Below are 12,970 nucleotides of genomic sequence, written 5' to 3' on the forward strand. Positions count from 1 at the left end.
TTTTCTTTCTTTTTTTTTTGGCACCAGGGATCGAACTGAGGACCTCGCACTTGCGAGGCAGGCAGCAGCACCACTGAGCTAAATTCCCGGCCAGGTTACTGTATATTTTCATTTTACAATTTCCACTCAGGTTTTATTTTCAAATCCAAGTCATTTACTTCCCACCTGAAATGTTCAAGCTTTTCATTTTATCTTTAAAGACAGGAAACATGATTTTGGAGTCTGTGTCTGGTACTTTCATTGTCTTAAATTTTTGTGGATTTATTTCTGTGGTCTTTTTTTTTTCAAAACCTGCTTTTTATTCCTATAGATTTCAACTTACTCTCTTGGTTTTATTTGTAGAAATAATCTGAGCCTAGATTAAAAACACCTGCGTTCACCAAGAATTTTAATTTGCTCTGACATTCTGTGGCTGCCTTAGTTGAAGTTCTAGGCTTGAGATTCCCAGAATCACTCATGTGAAGGACTCTGTTACTTCCAATTCACTTCTGCTCTAGCAGCAGTTCCTAAGTCTACACTTGTCCTCACATTTCACCTGGGAAACCTCAACAGCTACTAAGCCTCTGTCCTATGGTCAAAGGTTGAGATTTGATTGGTCTGTGGTGTGGACTGGGCTTCAGAATTTTTTTGTTCTTGATTTTGCTTCAGAATTTTTTAAAGCTCTCTAGTGATTCTAACATGCAGACCACTTTGTAAGGTGGTGCTCCCAGTGCAATGCTGTTAGGGACCTCAACTTAATGTATGGTTATCTATCAGACTCTGCACTCTGCAATCCCTTTTATCTGTTCTGCCCAGTGGGCCTGCCAAATACCACAGCTGCATGTTGCTGCTGTCTTTTCCGATAGCTGCAAAAGCATCCTTTGGGTACTTGCGTCTCAGAGTGTCACAAGTTTTTGACATGGAAATCTTTCACTAATTTATTAGCTCTTCAATATTTTTTCAGAAAAATTGTATGTAGATATATCCATATATTATTTGTATGTATTTCATACAGCTGTGTTAGTCGACCTCAACAAGAGGGGTGATATAGTCTGGTGTTAAAAGAATTAAGTCTTCCAGTTGCTTTTTTAATAGGAGGAATAAGGGAGTTTTAGAGTTCTTACCTTTCGGAAAATGTCTTTATTTACTTTCTGGAATCATAATTTGGCTGGGATTTGAAATCTAAGTTGAAATTTAGTTTTTCTTTAAATATTTGAAGGCACTGTCTTGATCTATTTTAACATTCATTATAGCTGTTGAATGATCCTATTCATTGTTTATGCTCTTCCCCTTGTAAATCACTTTCCCTCTCTGGGAAATGATTAGGATTTTCTCTTCCCTTGGGATGCTGATATCTCACAATCACATATATAGAACAGGCCTTATTTCATTCATGTTTCCAAGCATAAAAAGGGACATATTTGATCTGAAGATTTTAATTTCTGCTGCTGGGAAATTTTATTGCCGTGTAACTTTCAGCTTTTCCTTCTCTGTATTTCTCTCTCTTTCTCTTTTAAAGAATCATTTTGTTCAGCTTTTGGCCTTCCTAGATCCATTCTGTATATTACTGACCATGTCCTTCCTAATTCTTAATGCAGTTTCTTTCTGTACTAACTCGTGGAAGACATATTCAATTTTACTCTCCAATTTGATTCACTTTTTATTTCCAGAAGAAAAGTTATTGTTCTTTGATTTACCCTTTTACGTAACCTCTATTTCTGGGCATAGGATACATATCTTTGCTTATTTTCCTAAGGATTATAGATTTTAAAATCTTATATCCTTTTATATCTTTTTTCCTCTGGTTGTTTTGTTTTTATTTATTTTTCCTTGTATTGGTCTTCCTCTTTCTGTTAGAGGTTTTCCTCACTTATCTGGGGAAACTTGGCACTCTGTTAATAATTAACAGTGAGTCTTTAAAAGATTGCCTGTATGGCCTGAGTGTGTGTGCAGAACTTATTGACCCATAAACTCCTTTTGGGAGTAATTGAACTGGAGTTCACAAATGCAAACCAATAAACAAAGCTGATTTTTCCTTTCATCATTTAGTTTGTTAAAAAAATATCTTCACATATCTGTGGCATGAAGAGGGCAGTTTAAGAAAGGGTGGCTGTGTAGTTCAACTATTTCTTTTACAGGTAATTGTGTCTCCCTGAGGCTGCTTCCAACTGAGTAACCCTTAGTCTAAACCTTTTTCATCAAATTATACAGAAAAGTACTCTTTAATCACCAGTGGAGGAAACCAGTAGCCTGACTGCTTGAGGTGAAAGAAGAATGTAACTATTCCATGAGAGACTTTCAACACCTATTTTTAGCCCCTCACCTCACCTCAGCCCTTCATTATCCTTGTACTTGCTGTCTCCAAAGCTTGAGAATCTCAGGCTTTCCACTGCAGGCCTGTAGCTAATTTACTCTTGGTAACCCATCTCCAGGTGACTCAGATCATTGCTTCCTCTGCTCTGCTAAATCCCTCCACCTGGTCCTATATTCCAAAACTGTGTTAATTTTCTTATCTCCTTATCTTCTTCATTATTCTCTTCTTTTTTAAAAAAAATAGGTTTTTACCTTTTTTGTTGTAGTTCCTTTACCTTCAAGTTAATAGCATCTCTGTTGTGGCTCATGCCTAGATATTCCTCCAAAGCCTCATGCAGTCTTTATCAGAGGTGGCTGGATCTAGTATGTGATGCTAGGATTGATTCATGGTGCAATGCTAGGCCCAAGGGCACTAGGATTAAGGGTATGAATGCTGCCCGCCTTAAGTAATCTGAATAAGATAAAAGGGGCAGAAAGACACTTACATTCTCTTATTGCTTTGCTACTATCTGTCCACCATGAATTGTTGCCCCTCTACCACCCTGCTTGGCGCCAGCCAATTATGGATTGAAACCTCTATGAACTGTGAGCTAAATAAACCCTTTCCTTTTTAACTTTGGGTGTCAGGTATTTTGTCTCAGCAATGAGAGAAAAGTAAGACAATCTCAAAAAAGAGAGAAGATTGAAAAAAACCCTGCCACTTAAAAATATACCCCAATTAACTTTAGATGGTTTGTCTATTAAAGACAATTCTCTTGGGGTTTTGTTAGGCTTGCTTTGGGTTTCTAGGCTAATTTAAGAATTGTCATTTCTATGTTATTATGTATTCCTATTTTAAGAACATGGTAACCCTCTCCATTTATTTTGAGCACGGTGACCTGCAAGGTTACACAGTTTTCTTCATGTTATTCTTACTAGTAAAAACATTTCTCTGATGAACAGCATGAGACACAATTGGAAAGCAAATTCATGAGCTTGAAGAATTACCTTATGAATTGACTTAGAATATGGTGCAAAAAGACAAAAAGTATGATAGAGGACTAAGAGATCCCCAAAAATAGATACAGCAATTCCAACAGCATTCTAATAAGAATTTCAGGAGAAGAAAACAGAAGAGAAGAATTAATTATTTTTTAAAATTTCCTGAAGTTGCAGAATAAGGAAAACACGCACCCCTCCCATACACCTTAATCTACATTGTGCAAAATTTCAGAAAGGTAAAGAGAAAATTTCAAAGGATTCAAAATAGAAAATCACATCAATGGTTTAATGTGAGGACTATTTCTATCCCCATTTTAGATAAGAATTACCAACTGTAGAACCAGCAAATAAAGCCTGCAAATATTTGCTTCTTCTGAGCAAGTTGTACCTATTGTTCATATCGGACAGTCAGGTGGGTGCCACGTGTCAGCATTGAATTCCGAGTGTTGTCATTGCCCACCATTGAGGGGCTACTGAATTGCAGCAGATAGCACAGGACTCATCTGTCCTCCCAGATATTGTAACACTTCCAGACTTCTTTCTCTGACCCTATCCACTTGGAGAACCACCCTCTCCTCTCACTCTTATAACACCTGAAAACCCCTGTTTGGAACAAAAGTTGAGACTTGGATACTTCGTATTCAAAATCTTCATTCCACTAGAATGAATGAGGAATATCCTTGATAGGAAGGAAAACCTAGAGCAAAGTATGAGGGTGCTCAAGTCCTCACATACTTAAGCCCCAACCCCCTAGTTCCCTACCTTTATTTAAAGGTCCAAAGAGAGATAAATACATTCATTCCAAGATCCCCTTGAGATTTCTAAGTGCTCTGTCCAGGACACTAATAGAGTGTGAGACAAGTCAAATGGTGTAGTAGCATGTGTATACACCTATATTTGAAGAAGTACATTCCTTTGCTTAGGAGGGACACACCCAAACCACCTAACAAGGCAGGCTTTATCCTTCCTTTTACAGTTGGAGAAATGGTTGTAAATGGCATCCTAAATAGTGTATGAGCTTAATGGGTAGTGCCTTCAAATCAGGTAATCAGATTTTTCTCCTTCCATTTTGAACTATTTTAGATACATGGGTGAATTGAAATGTATTTCTAATATGCCTTTGAAAACATAACTTGGAGCTCTTTTCTGTACCATTCCTGGTACTGGGAAAAGAAAGAAGAACATGAGTCCCTTTCAATGGGTAAAGATTCTAGTTCCATCAACTACTACTGTCCAGGCAGACTCTAATAAGCCATTAAAACTCCACAGTTCTTCAGTCCCTAATCTTCACATAGAAATACTGCTGGCTTTGCCTACCTGACTCAGACTTTTTGTGTGTGGATGTAGTCTGATAATATATATGAAAAAGTTATAGGAAAACCTAGAGGGCATTATCATTTTCTTCTGATGTCTTTTTAAAAAATTTTAAAATAACTTTATTATCAAACACACACACAAAATTAAAACCATTCAAAGAAGAACAATGCAAGGGGAAAAAAACTACAATAATATTCAAATACAGTAGAAATCAACCAAAACAAAACTGAAAAGCGCTTCAACATTTTTCCATATAACTTAAAAAAGCATCTCAAGCACCAACAAGACACCAGAGGATGTGATTTGTTTCATAAAGATCTCCAAAACCAACTGTGAACAAATAATGATGTGGAAAAAAACTCCAGTTAGTTAGCAGACTCCACATAAAGACAAACTTCTCCCTAATTTAAATTTCGACACAGTCATCTGAGACGTGATGGAAACACAATCTGAGAAATATGTTATTAAGCCATTTCATCTGTGTGTATCCTTTGTTTTCATTAATCTGAGTTACTAAATTAAAGCTGAATTCAAATTATGATTTCATTTCACACAAGGATGAGCAATGTCTCTTTCTTGGTGTATAGTGGTTGAATCGCTTTCTCTCTTATGTCCTACTATCTCTTTTTCATTGAGTGTTTTCAGGGTGTATGTGAGTCATTTATGTCCTGGATCATGGTCTAACATTCTCTGTTCTTCCCTTGAAGCATGAAGAAGGAAGATACGGTGCTACTGGCTGGCTGGATCCTTTCTGAGCTGTACTAAGCAGTGAGATCCATAATCTTTGAGCTTTCCAAAGGATGTCCCAGTTGGTAAACTGAGACTTCTTAACTTTCTACTGCTGGGGTTGTGATTCTACCCAGTTGGGGCTATCTTGTGAAGGAGATCTCACCAACTCATTGGGCTAAAACCTAACACTTCAGCGTTTTCAGAACTTTACACCTATTAGATTATTTAATCCAGACAAGTCTTTATAATCCCACATCATAGGATAAAAACCTGAGACTGGTTAACAGACTTGGTTCAATTGACAGTGCTGATGAGTACCAGAACTGGAATTTGACCCCATGCCATCTCTCCCCCAGGTTTTTAACCACATTATAGCCCTACCTCTTTTTTTTTTTTTTTGGTACTGGGGATCAAACTCGGGACCTTGAATATCCCTACCTCTTAAACCACCTTTGCTCAGTTAGCTAAGAGTCAAGAAAATCTCCCAGCATTTAAAGTATCTATGAGGGTGCTTGCATTCTTTGGTTGATGCTGTGAATAATGTCAACTCTTGTGTTTCCATCTCTAACATTCTACTTTTTCCTTGTTCAATACCCCAATCAAATGAATACCAATCTCCTTGGTGCTTGTACAGCAGGCTAATGGCAGGTAGAACCACATGAAATTATTACATTTGGCCATTTCATCTGGTTCAATCTAATATTTGTTGAGCCCATACTTACTTAGATACAAGATTTGTCCTGAGATTTTTCTCATCTTAATTTCATTGAATTTTCACACCAATACTTCAAAATATTTTTATTTCCATTTTCTCATCAGGAAACAGGCTCCAATTAGATGGAGATCAGGTAGCAATTGTAGTGGTAGAGACAGGGATCCTCTTACAGAGGGTTTCCTTCTCACTGCACAACTCTGGCAGCTGAGTCCAGGAACTGAGTAGAGCTGGAGGTCCAGGAGGAAAGAAGGTGGGGTCACATTCAAGCAGCAGACTCATGTGAGTTTTGAAGTGAAACATGAGACAAAAGGGGAAGTACTCTGACCTCTGGAAAACATTCAAGTATGACTCAGTGAGCAGCAATAGTCAGTTTTGGAAAACTGAGTCAGATCCTTTTAATTTCATTCAATCTTGTCACAACAATCAGGGTCAGCAAGTATGTGAACATGCTCTCTGCAGCTTTAAAGAGAATTGAAGAGTGATTTGCCCAACTGGAGGATGCTGTTGTGGGAAGCACATCTGGCAGAGTCCAGATGGAGGATATCTGGAACAGTGGGGACAACTGGAATTCAAGGTTGAGAGAAACACATCTAGGGGATTTAGAGGTGCTTTGGGGGAGAGGGAGAATGGGAAAGTCCTTGGTGTTACAAGCAGAAAAGAGTGATGATGTGGTGCTCTCCCAATTCTCTAGTGTTCACTGAGCTGCTTGGGGTAGAGAAGAACACAGTTGAGTCACCTGGAAGCAGTTTGGAATGACTGTGAGTTATGGACTCTGAAGGGAGAAGGGTTTTTAAATGGGCATGAACACACAGAGATATGTTCCAGTTAAGTGGAATATTATTTAGGGATAAATGGAGAAATAGTGAAGTGGTTCATAGACATTCATTTTAATTGTATGACTTCTCTGTGGGAAACTACTTCCAACTGGTTCTTTTCAATACAGATTGAATCATTTTCTTTTTATTTGCTGCAAGCTTTATTTGCCATGAACATTTTAAAGCACCAGACAATTGCTGCCTCGTTTTCAGGGGACTGGTTGGTAGATCCTTGCTGAGCTGTTGCCTCTCCAAGCCTAAGACTTTGAGATTAGTATTCAACTGCTGGCATAAAATTATCAAAAGAAAATAAGAATGAATATTTTCATTAATTAACAGATTTTTGTCTTAACTCTTTTCTGGGCAATGTGCTGGGTACTGGGGCATACAAAGGCTGCCTTCTGTGAGTTTATAATCTAGTTGAGAGGAAAGCTGACATATACACAATGCAAGATAGTTTACAAATGGAAAACATGATGAATACACAAAGTAATAGAAAGCAATAAAGCTGATGTTGGAAATGGGGCTAGTGCAGTCCATGGGGAGTGCAGATTCGAACCCATCACTGAGGAATTAGTATTCAGAAGGTGCTAGGAAGAGGAAGGCATTTTAGGCAGAATGAAATGGTAAAGAAGTGTTGGGGGTGAGAAAGCCCATATTTGCTTAGAGTTTGCATTAGACCAGCTTGGGCAAAAGTGGAAAAATTGTTGAATAAGTTCTATGAATGGCCTTCTTTTCTCTCTCCATATGATCCCCGTTAGTCTTGTTTAGTCTTTCAAGTTTAAATAATGCCTGATGTTGATGATTCCTAGATTTGTAGCTGCAACACAGACCTTTCTTTCATATTTACAATGAAACTCTTGTTTTCTTCACCCTCCTGACTTGTCCTTTGTCCTCCTACCTCGAATCTTTCCCCTTTTGGGAAATGACATCATGATTTCTTCAAGAGATCAAGTCAAAACCCTAGGAATCATACTTGACTTCTTTTTTCCTACCCTTCCACTTCTAACCCACCAATGAGTGATGTCAATTCTTCCCAAATGTGCTTCAACTCTATGTTTCTTTTTTTTTTTTGGTACCAGAGATCGAACTCAGGTCCTTGCGCTTGTCCATGTTTCTTTGACCTCTAATGCTGACCCCCAAGGCATTAACCTCTCCAGCCTGTCATTCTGTTAAGCCCCGAATTCAGTCCCTCAAATCTTGGCTCCCTGCAATCCTTTCTCTAACCTACAGTCAAAATATTCTTTTTGAAATGTCATCAGATCAAATGTCAGCAGATCGTTCCCCTGCTTAGAACCCTTTGATAGCTTCCTAATGCTTTTAGCATAAAATCTCAACTCATAAGTATAGCTTACATGGCCCTACTTTGTGGACACTTCTCATGTCTCCTAGCACTTTCTTCTGATAGCTGCTTCTCCGTTTTTCTTTGGGGACTTAACCTTTTCCCGATTTTTGCTGCAAGTGGTTCTGGCGATCTGACTCCACCCACATCTCTGTTTCTGGGATTATCAAATACTCTGGCAATATATGTTTTCTCTATGTCACATTGATTGGCTCAGAAATGGACATGTCTTGGGAGTTAATCCAATAAAGCTCAGGCCTAGGTTTTTTGCTGTAACACGGGGCTGGCTGGCTTTTGGACGTACCCATGGGGAAAGGCTTCCTGAATTCAACCAAGGACAAGAGAGACAAGGAAGGGACCAAGTTCTGTTGACTGAGCCCTGTACAGTCCCCCTTCTCATGGAATGCTTCTGCGTTTTAGTTATATGAGACCCCTTAAAAATCTCTCTTTAGTTATGGTATATACCTATACCCATCTATATCTGTCTTTTTAAGATCTGAAGAAAACATTCCCAGCAGCCTCCCTGGAAGGCTTACTCTGTGTTTCATTGAGTAGCATCTGTTCACAGGCCCATTCTAAACCAGTTCCCAGAGGATTAAACCTATCCCAGCAGGGTAAGGATCCTTGGAGAAGAGTGAAAAAAATGAGTTCTGTTAGAAAGTAGGGTCCAGGTGATGGTTTATTGCTGGTTTAGATTTAAAAACTTTCTATGTAAGGTGATCCAACTTTCTGTTTTTGGAGTTTTCTAGGTGCTATAAATGAGAAAACAGCCTGAGACCAAGAATGAAGAAAGCAGCTACTTGTCCATCTTGTAGCAGATGTTTGACCAGGTTTGTGCATAATTAACTGATCTCTGACTGCATGATTTTTGTGAGAGTTCCTCTGCTTTCTTTGTTTTAGTTTAAGTCTCCATAGCAAGAATTCAAAAGTTCTACACAAGACAAATGAATCACAGACCATCTCAGAAAAGCAGATTTTAAAAAGGACCCTTCTTTTCCCTATGTATTGCCTAATGAAAAGTTATATAACATTTTGTAAGCCACAGAGTTTTAAAATTTTGAGATAAAATTTTTATAACGTTTTTATTTCACTCTTCCCTGCCCTGTTCCCAGTGCCACCTCCTCTCTTTGTTCTGGTTATTTATAATTTAAAGAAAATACAGTCTGACTCTCAAGCACCATCTTAATAAAACTACTGCCACAGTTACAGAGTCAAGACCCTGTCCTCTGCTGCCTCTGAAAGACTGCATGCAGCCACGATGGGATTCATGCCATCTCTGATGGCCTGGGACAGGATCAGCAGAGTCCCACACAAGTCCAGACTTTCAAGGAGAATTTGGAGGAACTTGGGGAGGGATATCAGGGAAGGCAAACACTTGGAGGAATCAGAGCCCAGAACAACTCAGCCAGTTGTACGTTTGTGTTGCAAAGTAATAGTCATCAAAATACATGTCATGTCCCCACCACCCACAACCACTACCAAATCCTGGGACACTCCAGTTGCCCTCCCTAAAGAATAGGCTTGATTTTGAAGGGGTTCAGTAGAATCTGGGATTGAACTTGGTTAGTTAGTGAACAGAAGAGACAGTTTGACCCTGGAAGACAAGCAGAAAGACTTTTATTCTTACAAAGCTGGTTCCCTCTTTTTACTGACTTACTCTTCCTCTGTGACTTAGCTTAGGCTTTACCTGCTTCAGGGAGCCTGCCCTGACACTTCTTCCCCACATTTCTGGCAGGTGCCTCTTTGTGCTCCCATGCTGCCCTGCCAAGGACAAAAGCAAGCCTCCCATGAGTTGAAATTGCCAGATAATTTCTCTCCCCACTAACCCATCTTCTAAGAAGATTTACTATTGACTTCAACAGGTACTAGCTGTGGAGACTCAGCTTCAGCTTCCTCATCTATAAAATGGGAATAATAACCTTCCCTCAACAGGTTGTTGTGGGAATTAAATAAGATAGAGTATAACCTGGAAGCTGGGGTATAGTACTCAGGAAATATTGTTGTGCTTGTGTTATTACATCATCATTATTTTCCTCAGAACTGAGTCAAGGTACACATTATAAGCTCAATATGTTTGTTGAAAACAGAGTGTGGGAATGCATGGACTAGAATGAACATCTTAAAAAGTTAAGTAATGATAATAAAATTCATTATTAAAGCAGGCCAACAATTTCAGGAGACACAGCAAGGGGGCAAGTTGTGTAATTGATTCCCTAATGGGAGAGACCTACAAGCAGTTCATTGATTGCAGAAGAATGAAGTCAGAGGAGATGTCACCAGGAGGCAGCAGGGTCTGCAACATTCTGTAAGGATGGAGGGAAGCTGAATAGAGAGGAAAGGAGGGAAATTTCAGGTAGTGGTCTTCCATACTCACACCTGTCTTCTTAGAAAATGCTGAAATTTAATTTGGTTTTTGGATCTGTGTCCCAATCCCAGAGTCTGTTTTGTTCTTGCTGGAGAATGGAAGGCGGTTGCAGTGCAAGGCCCACACATCTGCAGAAACATTTTCTTTGTAAACCAGTTCTCTATGACAACCATTGCATGTGTTCTGGGGTAGGGGCCAGCTGACTCAGGAATTCATCAAACCCTTTATTCCCATTCTCATCATCATTAAAAGGGCCTTTACACAGAACACTTACATGTGCAGTGAATGAATATTCATAGACCTATTTCCCCCATCAGTGGTCCAGAAGGATGCTACTCTCAGAGCTGTTTGCTGTTTCTTGATATAGGGGACTGGATTTGGCCTTTGTGCTTATTGCAGAGAAGAGGGAAATGAGTTGGCCTTTCCACTAAAGAAACAGAATGTCCTTTTAGCTATGCTGAACCTGTTAAAGGCTAAGAAGTGTTGGGGAAGGAGTCAGAGGGCTTCCAATTACTGCTGTTGCCTGCAGTGTGTAGAACAGGCTGGCATATGTATTCACCACAGATAACCTGGGCTTCCTTCTCTGGAACCATGTGACTCAGTTTCTCAGACTATTTATTCCATGCTTTGTTGGATCCACAGTTCTCAAGATTCTGATTGGACACAACTCCCACATTTAAAGAGTAGTTTACAGTTTGTGAAGAGCTTCTATCAATGTTATCTGATTCCCTGAGAGGAAGATAGGGCTGAGCATTTACCCCCTACTCAGGTGAAAGACCTGAAATACACTAACCCCTTTATGAGTGAGGCATCTGAAGCTCAGAGAGCTTTGTTTGGCCTCAGAAAGGCAGAGAGATGCACTTAGATCAGAAGAATCTGGCATCTGGTCAACATGCTCTCAACTACATGGCCTCTCTGCCCTCCTGCTAGAACCAGGGTCTGAATCATAAAAACTCCATATCTCATAAGCTCAAAATCTGGTCTTGTGCACCTCAAATGTTTGTGCTCTTCATTGAAGTAGTTGTTCAAATTCAGTTCTGAAAAAGATCTTCCAAAGGGCAATCCTGCCACAGGATTTGTGTTTGGTACGTTTTCTTGGAGTCCATTTCATTGGTAAATTTCTATGACCCACAGTAGCTTAAGTAGATGTGGCACCTCTGAGACTCATTCCAGTGCATGTCTGGTGTCTGAGGACAGCATGGAACTTCTCTTCCCCACCATGTCTCTCTTACATGGTGTCCTCAGGGCTGCCCTGACCCAGGGAGTTGTCTACCCTCAGGCATTTCAATGCCCAACAGATATCTCCAGCAACACAGTAAGGGGGCAGAGGATTCATTCAGTGTAGGACAATAGGGTTATATTCCTCAAAATTATAAATGCATTGATTCTTGCATCCCTAGCAATCCTGATTGGGGATATATATTCTGTACATATATTAATATGTGGACAGGGGTTTCTACTGTGTTTTGTAACAGTAAAGACTGAATATAGACACCATGAATATAGAACTGAATATAGACACCATCTATTAGGGAGCCAGTGAAGTGAGTTGTGGCGGGACCATGTAAACACTATGAAGCTACAAAAATGAATGAGCGATTTCTTAGTAAAATGATAGAGAAAGATTTCCAGGCTGGATTATTACTTGAGAAAGCAAAATGCAAAACACTTTTTATATCATTTTGAGTTTTGAAGCATATTAATGAATTATTTGTTTAAATAATTGAATTCAATAGACTTGACCTTCCAGTAGGCCAAGGTGTGCTGACATCTTGCCACTGAATTTCTACCTTGGACGCATCTATAGATGCATGTGTTTGAGCAGACTCCAATTTCTTACCTTTTGTATCACCCATTCAGGCATCTTATTGTCCCTAGAGCATACTGCCACCCAAAAGAACATAAGGAGAGAGTGTGTCAATCTAAATGGGGATATGGGGAAAAGCTGGGAAGGTGGAGTGATTTTGTGAAGGGTTTAGAAGCTGCCCAGGTTGTTTTAACGACTTTGGTATTTTGTAGGACTCAGTGCCTTACCCTTCGGAGTTCAGGTGAACTCCCCAGTTATTTTCCTGCTGTGCTTTCGCTTGGCCTAGTCCTGAGGCACTGAGATATACCACTCTAAGAACCAGTGGCATTGTGATACCTGTCTAACTGCTGTTTGACATTGCCTGCAGTGAGGCCTGGCATGACCTGGCTTCTAGGAATGAGGTCTTGGTGCCAATTGCTCTACCCCACTATCAAGGATGATGAAGACTTTAAGCCACCCCAGGGGCAGACAGTGTTCCCACTCAGCAGCAACCAAGCACCTGACTGCTCTGGTTCTGTTCAGAAGTGATTAAATAGCTCAATTACACCTCACTTCTCTTTTTCCTAACACAGCCTCTCCCCATACCAAATATGTCCCTCTTTCCTCA

The 12,970-nt window shown here is 39.7% G+C and overlaps 1 long non-coding RNA gene across 12 annotated transcripts in view; it reads left to right on the forward strand.

Annotated features, from left to right (window-relative positions):
• The window catches only part of LOC101723282 (uncharacterized), a 65,328-nt gene that overhangs the window by 20,855 nt on the left and 31,503 nt on the right, over positions 1–12,970 (forward strand). For 3 of the 12 annotated variants that reach the window (XR_015444717.1, XR_015444723.1, XR_015444722.1), the window contains 4 exons: positions 3,592–3,685; positions 5,298–5,402; positions 6,462–6,792; positions 8,941–9,021. This is a non-coding gene — a long non-coding RNA (uncharacterized LOC101723282). Of the gene's footprint in view, positions 1–3,591; positions 3,686–5,297; positions 5,403–6,461; positions 6,793–8,932; positions 9,022–12,970 lie in introns of all 12 variants that reach the window. The other 9 variants (XR_015444727.1, XR_015444726.1, XR_015444725.1 and 6 more) reach the window with 8 other exon arrangements.

Source organism: Heterocephalus glaber, unplaced genomic scaffold, assembly GCF_053883595.1.
Source record: "Heterocephalus glaber isolate CG9 unplaced genomic scaffold, H.glaber_assembly_v1.0 deba00001606, whole genome shotgun sequence".
Lineage (NCBI taxonomy): Eukaryota > Metazoa > Chordata > Mammalia > Rodentia > Bathyergidae > Heterocephalus > Heterocephalus glaber.